The sequence below is a fragment of the Panthera onca genome, chromosome D1, assembly GCF_046562875.1.
Source record: "Panthera onca isolate mPanOnc1 chromosome D1, mPanOnc1 haplotype 2, whole genome shotgun sequence".
Classification (NCBI taxonomy): Eukaryota; Metazoa; Chordata; class Mammalia; order Carnivora; family Felidae; genus Panthera; species Panthera onca.
This window is the reverse complement of record NC_138348.1, coordinates 54,100,622-54,111,632: the sequence shown is the minus strand read 5'-3', so window position 1 is coordinate 54,111,632 and position 11,011 is coordinate 54,100,622. Positions and strand designations below refer to the sequence as shown.

General features: G+C 38.2%; 1 pseudogene; it reads right to left on the bottom strand.

Annotated features, from left to right (window-relative positions):
- Positions 1-6,697: 6,697 nt before the first annotated feature.
- LOC132660607 (olfactory receptor 51G2-like) lies at positions 6,698-7,618 on the bottom strand (annotated as a pseudogene).
- Positions 7,619-11,011: the final 3,393 nt, after the last annotated feature.

Sequence of the window (11,011 nt, the reverse complement as noted above, 5' to 3'; positions counted from 1 at the left end):
AATGCCACGTATGAATTCTTCATCCTGTGTTCATGCTGCACTGTTTCTTTAAAATTAGAAAACGATCTTTAAGATTTTTTTTTTAACAGACTGAGAGTTCTCTCCCTTAACCCATAGATTTCAAATGTGGAGATAGAAACAAAATGAATGGACATAGTTTAAGCATAGTCATAACTTCTGGACATTATTTCACTTAGCATTTGAGAAAATGGACTTATTAGAAAAGGCCCTGAGGTGCTCATATATGTGGAACATATTATTTTTGTATACTGCATTAAGCTGACTGTGCAGAAGAAGAAGAGTTTGGTGAATTCGTGTGTGTGTGTGTGTGTGTGTGTGTGTGTTGTGTGTGTGATAGTTTTTCTTAATTTTTAAGAAATACTTGTGGAATGAAAGGATTTTGTGGTAAGAAACAGAAAAATATAGGTGAAAAGGCAGGGCAACTGGTTTCTGGTCCTGGCTTCAGCACGAAACACTGGAAAACAAAAACCAAACAAACTTGAGCAAACTTAGACTTAAGCAACAGCTATTTATCCAAAAGTAAGAATGCACTACGAGAGGGGTGCTAGGGTGGCTTGTCCGTTAAGTGTCTGACTCTTGATTTTGCCTCAAGTCATGATCTCACAGTTCATGAGATCAAGCCCTGTGTGAGGCTGTGTGATGACAGTACAGAGCCTGCTTGGGATTCTCTCTCTCCCTCTCTCTGTCTCTACCCCTCCCCTGCTCCTGCACACATGCTGTCTCTCAAAATAAGTAAATAAACTTGGGGAAAAAAAAGACTGTGCTGTGACCTCCTTTACAGAAACTGTTCCTTTTGGCTTGCCAGCAGATTTTCAATCAGGTATCAACCTGCAGCATCATGGAATAAAGTGGGGAACTATGGAATAAAGTGGTGGTTCCTAACACCAATGTGTTTTCTTCTGGAGTCACATTTGGATTCAGATTAATACTAAGTGTTAACAGCCAATATTCTGCAACGCCATTAATAAGAAATAAGAGAATAGATGTACACAAAGGATTCTCCTCTCATACCATATATCTACACTTACATATACAGTGCTGATTTCACTTTTCCTATTGTCTAAATAATGGAATAGGGTGAATTGTACCAATTCTCACAGCATACCAATCTCGTAGGTTTCTCTGATGATAAACTAAGACTGGGTGGATGAGTTCCTAGTATTCTGTACAGCACTTAGAAAATAAATAATCATTGTTAATATGTGTGTGTTCTTTAGTTTTTCCTACCTTTACTTACCATGCTCAGAATTCAAGGAGCTTTTCCAAATAGGATTCTTCAAAGATTTAGAAGTAATTGCAATTAACCTTGATCACTCTGGATTTGTCTGTTCACATCATCATTCTGTTACCTTCCATCATACAAATAGAAACAGACTGCCTTTTCAAACTGTCTTCACAAATGAGGAAATTTCCATTCCTTTCTGCTCCTCAAACTTTTCCTCATCTCAGCATGTCTCCCTTAAGGGGCATAGAATCCATCTGCCTAAAGTCTTAGGAAAACATAAATCAGGCTGTATTTAAGGCATTGAAGATATATGCTCGTTACCAGCTCATCTCCTAATTTTCAGCCGATCTCCTAATTTCCCATTTATTTGGTTTTATCTATTGTGACAGCACATTTGAGGAAACTTATCCAGTAGCTCCCAGATGGTACCCAAAGATAAAGAATATTTTTTCTCCATCTAAATCTTTAATACTGTACTTTTTCAGGGTCTTAAAACATATTAACTCTATTCTTAGATGAGCACTAATAAGGAACCTTGGCAAATGGCTTTCCTCCCAAGCCCCGTGTTCCTGGCTCACCCACAAGGAGGACATAAGAGCTGAAGACATTTCTCACCCTCCTCCAGGGTACATTCCTGGATATCATCCCTTGATGAACACAGTGGGCAGCATGGGCTTTGGAGTGCAAATACCTTTAACCATGTCACTGCCAAAGAAGTTTTGCATTGCCTGTAAAGAAACTCCGTCGTGATTGGAAACTCTTTGGTCCTGTCCAAGTCTGTCTCAGTTTCTGACTCTACTTGTATTGTGACTAAAAAGTAATTAACTGCTCGAGAGTGCAGGCTTCAACATCAGAAAGACCTGAATTGAACCTCTCAGTTTCCTTACCTGTGAAATTGAAATAGTGAAAGAAACTAATGTACAATGTTGTTGTGAGGATTAAATCAGGTACTCCCTTAGAAAACTTACAACAATGTTTCTCAATACTCAAATAATTACCTATTATTTTATCATTATTTTTCCATAATAACATTGTGGGTATTTAATATGATAGTATATGCGAACCATCCGCTATCATTCCTAAAAAACAAAACAAAAAACAAAACAAAAAACAAAAAAAAAGCCCGCACATTAAGCACTTGATAAATGTGGTGATGCTGATGTTGATGTACATACAAATACAACAAAGAAACTTTCTCTTGTTGCCACAGAAATAATAAGAGTTGAATGCAATGAAGGACTTTCTATCTTTGAGGAAAATAGAAATAGAAAATAGAAATAAACAGAACAGAAACAGGTTTAGCCACAGCATTGAAAACCAAGGCCGACAATTCATACTTGACCCAAAAAATGTTTTGTAAAATTCTTTGTTTCACGATACAAGTGCAAAACAAAAAATTGCAGTTCGTTGTGAACACATTTGTCAAACCTTTGAGTATGAATGAAAGAAAATCGTGAGGTTCCCAAAGCTTTCAAACTCAACATTATAGGTCATAAAGAAGAACTGGATGTTGAACATATTCCAACAAATAAACAACTGTAACTCTGGGCAAGATATATAAAATATGTCAGGCATTGTAAAACAGACAGTGTAGAGCTGTGGTTCCTTGTGATAAAGGAAACAGGAAGTGAGCTAGATATCCATGCAGGTTCTCTGCCAGATGGTGCTTTATAAGCTCAGCCAAGGAAGTTGAATGCAAATTGAGGGCAGCTCTCTACCTACTGGAGGGAGAAGACCAAAGTGATTTTAGAGAGTGTGAGGGGTCAAAATTTGGGGCACCTACTGGATATAAAGAAGTTGAAGAAGGAAGGAGTCCTAGAAATCTACTTAGGTATCCGTTTGAGGTTTTCACCAAGTACTAAGCTGCAAATTCATGGGTCAAGATTCCAAAAAGCTTGGCAGAGAACATCTCTGAGACAGAGTGGGCTGTAAGTTGCATGGAAATTCTGGAGGTCATTCAGTATTGGGACAACTGGAGTTCCAAAAAGGGAGAGTGGACAGAGCTCTTTGAACACCTTGGACATTGACATGAAATCCTAGAAGGGCCATACCATAGGAATAGGAGTATATGGTATGGTTTCTGATTTCATGAAATTGATTCAATATCATGTGTTCCTTTGACATCTGAAACTGGGAGTGCATCTAAAAGCCTAACAATAGCTGCCCTGCTCTTCCCAGATATGCCCCACATCCAGTGGACAAGGGTCCCCTCCCAGCTCGTTCCCCTAACAATCAAATATGCTGCACTCCAACTAATGGCTTTCACCTGCATGTAAACCCATGAAATTATTCAAACAAACCACTCACATTCTCCTTTGGGAATGAGAGGAGTAACCCCATCTAACTGTTACTACCGAGCCTGCCTCTCATGGCCCTTTGTTTGTTTGCTTTGTCCCCAAGTGTAACCCAGGTGTGCCCCTGGTGTGCAGTTTCCTCCTTCCCCTAGTCTATGAGTATCTATGTCTAATAAACTGCTATCAATTCTATCTTTCCAGCATCAAGTACCATGCTTTCATCTATTTCCATAACCCTACAGTAGAAATCCCTTTCTCACCAACAAGGCGAATAGCAGGAAATTAGGAGAGAATACTGTAACCAAAGAGTGAGGGCTAATTAGCATCAACCCTAATAAGGCATACAGTCAAGATGCAAAAACATTAACATGATCCTGCCTGCCAGCTCAAATCAGATTCTCTTTATATAGGATAATGTGACCCATATTCTCAATAACATAGCATATGCAATGCCTATGGGCACATTAAAAAAAGGCAAATAAAAAGTAGGAAGATAATCAGAATAAAGTAAAACAGCTAATAAGAAGAGATTCAGGATGAACAGCGATTCTAGAATTGGAAGAAAAGAGCCTTAATAATTTTGAAACTAAATTTATGTATATAAGGGATGAAATGATGAAAAAAATATATTATAGATAATGGTATCCAGATTTCTCACTGCCAGAGAAAGAAATTAACAAATAAGAAATCATATTTTTAAAGTCATATGGGAAAAAAATCCTTGAAATTTACAATTCTAAACTACTAAAATTTTAGAGATAAAATATTAAACATTTTCAGGCTGAAAGAAAATGATGACAGGTATAAATTTGCACATATGCTAAGGGATACAGAGTATTACATGTGGCAAATGCGAAGGGAAGTATATGCAAATTGTGATATATCCACAGTGAAATATTATTCAGCAATAAAATGGAATAATATAAAAACAACTCAAATAGAACTCAATATACTTATGCGGAGATAAAAAAGCCAGACTGCTAGCAAAAAAGCATATACTTTATGAATACATTGATGTAAAATTTTAGAAAGATGTACACTAATCTGTAATAACAAAATCATCTCAGCCTTTGACGGGTTGAGTGGAAAAATGTACCGGGGAAGAAAAACAACAGGAAACTTGGGAGTAGTGTGTACGTTCATTATCTTGAGATTGGTGATGATTTCATGGGTGTGTATGTGTATTAAATTTATCAAATTGTATACTGTAAATATGTGCAATTTCTTATATGTCAATTATTCCTCAATAAAGACATGCATGTGATATTAATAGATTTTGAGGAGGGTTACCCAACATAACAGAAAATGTGGTGGTATGCTAACAAAAGGCATCTTCAGGGGCGCCTGGGTGGGTCAGTTGGTTGAGCATTAGACTCTTGAGTTCTGCTCAGGTCATGATCTCAGGGTCATGGAATTGAGCCCTGAGTTGGGCTCGCTGCTGTGCATGGGACCTACTTAATACTCTCTCTCTCTCTCTCTCTCTCTCCCCCCCACCCGCCTCCGCCACCCCTCTCTACCATTCACTCTCTCTCAAATTAAAAAAAAAAAGTGTCTTCAGCACCTTGACAATAGAGCTATATGTGTGGGGTGGGAGCAGTAGAGTGGTAGCAGAAGAGGAAGAGCATTGGATGTTGCGATTAGAGTTACAAAATGAAGTAACAGTCAGATGCCAGGAACTGCCAAGTGTTCATTAGGCGCTTCAACTTTTATTGTGTTTCTGGAATGCAGGATCTGTTGAGAGATGAAGTCAAATCACAAGGGCTTTGTATGTTGTGCTTATATATTTCATCTTTCCAGTCCCCACTTAAAATTCGTAAGTTCAAAGAAGTATCCTGAAACTTCCATCATTCCAATGGACCCATCCTTCTTGTGTCCTCACCGGAAGCTGTGCTGTCTGTTGTCAGAGCACCTGTGACTCACTGGGGAATTATATGCTTACAATTCAATTTTCCCTGATGATTTAAACTTTTCACACTGAGCTAGAAATATTCTATTTTGTTTTCTTTATATTTTGAATAGGAAGTGGCCTAGTATAGATGAATAAATAATACCGAAATGAATGACTCTGTAGGAGAGAAATAAAATACTGGTAGTATGTTTCTTTTCTTTTCATCTCAACATTATAAATAACTTTACAAGGTGTTCTGATCCTAAATACTAGCACTTAGGTAAAAGTCTTAGTTGACTTAGCACTGGTTATGTTTTTAACAGGGCAATTCTATCAGAGAGGTTAGCTGAAGATTTAATCCAGAAAGAAAAAGACCATGATAAAGTGAACAAATCAGTTTCTCTAGCTTTGACTTGTTTATGAAAGCCTAGTCAGTTCTTTTAAGAATCATCTTCCAGGAGGTCTACTTTGCTTATTTTGTCTAATATTCCCTGAAAGATTGAGAAAAAAATTAAGTTCTACATGATACCTATCATTCAAAAATTATAGCATGCCATGGTAAGTTTATGAGAGCACAGAATATCTCTTGTATTTATTAGGAAGTGAGGAACAGCTTTCACTTCATTCAGAGAGCTGAAGAATATTGGAAGCTGTGTCCACCTTTCATGTATCATGGAGCTTAAAAAAACCTGAACTGCCAAATAGTCACATTGTAATACATTTTATTATGGTAATTCAGGTATTTGTTTCTTTAAATGTATTTAAAAGTTCTGTAGCTCATTTGGTGTGTATTTTCCAGTGTAACACACATCTAAAGTTATTACATAATTCATAAAAAACATATTTTGATTTTAATATTTGCCAAATTTTCAGAAAATATACAAAGTAAAGCCCTCTTGAGCTAAAGTTTATAAACCTCTAGATTTTTAGTTGGAAGATATTTTAGATGTCTTTGAATTCCACTCTTCTAATCTGCTTGCTTTTTCATGTAAATGATACTCTTTCAAGGGGCTGACAGTTTCCTCTGTAATAATCTGAGTCTTTCACAGGCTGATATTGATTTTTGCAGAATGAGCAACATGTTTTTTCTCATTAAATAGGTGCTGTTTTAAATGGTATATATTTAAATACATAATATATTTCAGTCAGTTTTTTAAATAATTAATCAACATCAGATGGAAGCTGTATACTCTGTTTCCTCTCAGAGATGGGTTCAGTCAGCAGGCTGATTACCAAACCAGTATTTTATCTCTGTGATTCAGAGTTTTTTTAGGTGGACATCTTCAGAATGCATGCCCGAATCTCTTTGGTTTTAACACTGTAGACAATTGGGTTGAGCATTAGAGGAACAAGAAAATGTAGATAGGAGAGAAGCATGTATATACCTGAGCTGGTAGCTTCTTTTTCCCAAAGTGATGGATCATAGACAGGCTGACCAGTGGCGTATAAAATAGTAATACAGCACAGCTGTGGGAAATGCAGGTGTTAAAGGCTTTGAGCCCCTCAGTGTTAGAAGAAATGCTCAATACTGTCCTCAAGATTAGCATGTGGGAGAGGAGAATGAGTACAGCATCCAAAGCCAGTGTGGAGAGCATGACAAAGAGCCCAAAGCCACTGTTCACAAGAGTGCTAGAACTGGCTAGCCTTAAAACATCAGGATGAACACAATATGAATGAGACAGAGCATTCATAGGCTGAAATTGCCGTCTTCCAAGGATCAAGAACAGGGGCAGATGGAGAGCAGCACTACGTATCACAACGGCCAGCCCAATGGCCCCAATGCGCTTGGTTGTGAGAATGGTGGCATAGCATAAAAGCTCTCGAATAGCCACATGGCGGTCCAAAGCCATGGCCAAGAGCACAGATTATTCAATAACTGAGAAAGTATGGATGAAGAAGAGTTGTGTAAAGCAGGTTGCAGCTCCCACCTCTCTCTGGCCCAGGAGAAAGACAGCTGTCATTGAAGGCAATGTAGAAGCTGAGAGGCCCAGGTCTGCCATTGAAAGCATGGACAGGAAGAGGTACCTAGGTGTGTGGAGGCTAGAGACAGGCTTGACAATGTACATTATGGTGATGTTGCCCAGCAAAGACACAACATAGATAGAGCAGATAGGAATAGCTGTCCAGCAATGAGAGGTCCATCAGTATGAAGATGAAGCTGCTGGCATTATTGTTGTTAAGAACTGCCATAACTTTGGGAAGAGCTTGCCCTGGAAAAATTATGGAGAAGGCAAAAAGTTATTCTTTCACAGCATTTTCCTAGCATCTCATCCCACAACGCCCATGACCCATGCTTGCAGAGTAATATCACTCTCCTCCTCTTTTTATAGCTCTGAATCCCATTCCTTTAGAAGTTCCTCTAGAGTACAATGCTGGCTCTTTTCTTGGCTGCCACGAAGCCTAGTTTTCAGAGGCTTTTTGTGCCTTTCATAGACAGAAAATTCCTTCCTCATTTGAAGATATGTCAAGTTTTGAAAAATGGAAAGGGAAACTCTGTGGTGAGAGTGCGCGGTACAGATGCATAAACTAGATTAGTTTTAATACCAGAAAATCGGGCTCTAAAGAAACCTAGGTAAGGATAATTGTATTTAATGGCTGCCTGGGAGTTAGAAAATAAAGTGTAAGAATGTTAATACTGACTCTGAACTCCTGATGTCACCAGAAATATCTTTTTCTCTGAAAAGGATTCAAAAGTAATATATGTGACAAGAAGACAAGCCCAAGGGTTTGGGCTTGATGTGTATGTCTACTGGGTTAAATCCCTTCTCAATTTTTGTTATCATTCTCTGAAAAAGTGTTTGGATAGCTGGTTCAGATGTATGAGACGAAGAAGATGAAGACTAGATAATATTTGCAGCTAAAAATACATGTATTCTCAATGGCATCACACATTTACTGAGCTCCTACTACTTCATTTAAATAATATAATGACAGGCAATCTATAACTTATGCCTTTGAAGGTCTAGTAATCCACTGGTCAACACAGAACACATCCATGAGGGCAATGACCATGGGACAGATAAAACATCCCCGCTGGGAATCTACATTACGCTCTCCACAACTCACCTTTTTCATTTTTTTTTTTAACTTTATTCAGTTTTGAGAGACAGAGAGAGACAGAGCATGAGCAGGAAAGGGGCAGAGAGAGGGAGACGCAGAATCCAAAGCAGGCTCCAGGCTCCGAGCTGTCAGCACAGAGCCGGACGCGGGGCTTGAACTCACGAACTGTGATATCATGACAAGAGCCAAAGTTGGACGCTCAACTTACTGAGCCATGCAGGCGCCCCAACCACAACTCACCTTTTTAAAGAATGATCCTGGTACTTTCAAAGACAATTATTAAAGAAAGGAATACAGTGTGAAAACTGAGTACATTGAGTTCAAAAGAAACCTTGGTCACATATATGAAGTTCACACTGAATGATGATTTTCTTTGCTAATACCTTAGGAAAATTCTCTTAACAAGGGAATTTTCAACATGCTCTGGGCAGTCATGACCAGTAGGGGGCAGCCGTGACCAGTAGAACAATCACTGTATTCCACTTTTTCATACGCTAATTATAATGTTGCCCATAAAGTCATGAAGAATACTTTCAACATACTAACCATTAGTCTAAGGAAAACCTAGAGAAGAAATTCTGTGAAGAGTGAACAACGTGTCAGAATCAAAACAACATGGCATTTGAACAGTAAACAAATATTGGCAATTATTATAGGGCAAGTTGTGGAGGAGGAAGAAGAGTATAACCACGCATAAGAAAGGCAAAAAGCAGAGGCAAGCCTATCAGATTTGAGAAAGGATCTGCAATGGAAAGGGGAGGACTGAGTTTCTGTGTGTTTATGCCCATGGAGAAGTAAGGGTAGCTGAGTACTAGTAGTCATCTTTGTTCTAATAAAAACTCCCTCTGGTTCCAGAGGGCAAGGTGTGCAATGCATACACTTGGTATTCATTAACTTGCCTCAACAGTTTTTCTTATAAGCTGTTAATCGCAGTGTATTTTCAAAAGAAAAGAAAAGCATCCCCGTCCCAAAGTCATATACTAAAATTCTCATGAATGCAGAGAAGTTATAATTATTAATCAAAATAAAACATCTGGGATTCAGCATTAATATTCCTGGGAGAATATTTAACAAGCTGCTATAAATAAAACAGCAAATCCATTACTGAACCATGACGAGTAGGAAAGAGGACAATTTTATATCCAGAAGACTAGATAGTATGTGACTAACCAGTGATCAATTCACAAGTAGGAAAAGTCTCAGGGGCTACTTGGAAGTCTTTGCCTTGACTCTACCTTCTAAGAATGTCGGGAAAGAAAGGCTGCTACTATCAGGCTCTAAAGCATGGTGTATGGATTCTATCTATGTGTCTCATTCTGTCCAGAATAGGTATTGAGCTGTGTAGGAACCAGTCATGTCAGGAATGCAAGCTTCCACCCTCCAAGGATTGTGGATCCTCGCCAAATATAAAGCTGAATGGGAAGAATCAAGGACACTAGGGATTTGGGGAATTGCCTGAGACAGGAAAGCAGAGAAAGAAAATAGTACCAGACACTCTATTCTGTGAATAGTATGAAGTAATTGTTTTCAGTATATTTCGATGTATATTATGTGTCAGGCACATTACTGGACTTTGCAGAGAGGTAATGGTGTATATAAAACCTAATTCTGGTAGAGAATAATTATCCAAAGAGCATCATTTCATCTGAAATAGTTGTGGCAATCAGTGAGGAGAAGAGGGAGAGGTGTTTCTGACAGGCCCAGTCATGATGCCAAATGTTTAAGGACCAAGGAGATATAATCAAGCAGAAGTTAGAAGCATGTATTTCTCTGCTTATTTCTCCTCGCTGTCCACTTCTGAGTATGAGCATATGGGAGAATTAACCCTCCCACATGAACATTTGACAGGATGTTTATGGTCACAAAGTGAGCAGCAAAAATGCTATCTTCTTTATTTGAGCTTTACCAGGAAAAAGAAAAAAGAGAGAGAGAGAAATTTTGAAGATTTTTCAAAGTCATCTTGTCCAATTCCTACTAAATTGTTACTGCAATATCCATAAAATAAATGTGAAACTCTGTCTCAGAAAGTAATCCATTCTATAGTGGTATTTAAGTAACTCACGAAAGACATCTTTCTGTGCTGCCTTTTGTGCGAATTGGAGACGTGTTCTAAGCCCTTACTTAGTAATTGACAGTCTAGATTGTACCCGATGAAATGAGCCACCTGGATTTCCTTTACTCCCATAGTCTGAAAAGATTTTTGTATGTTTAATATTTAGTAAGGAGTAACTATAAAATGTTGTTATTCTTTTACTCATAGAGAAGGGGTGCATATACAACTCCCTGGATTTGGACTCACAAAGAAATGCTAAAATAACAGGAATTAACAAGGAGTGGAAGGCAGGACACCTCTGGATAAAGGCTATGACTTGCAGTGAAAGCCAATGTTATGCTTGTCTCTTTTTTTAATTTTTTTTGTTTTATTTTTTACAGTTTATTTATTTTGAAAGGGAGGAGGAGCAGAGAGAAAGAAAGAGAGAGAGAGAGAGAGAGAGAGAGAGAGAATCCCAAGCAGACTCCACA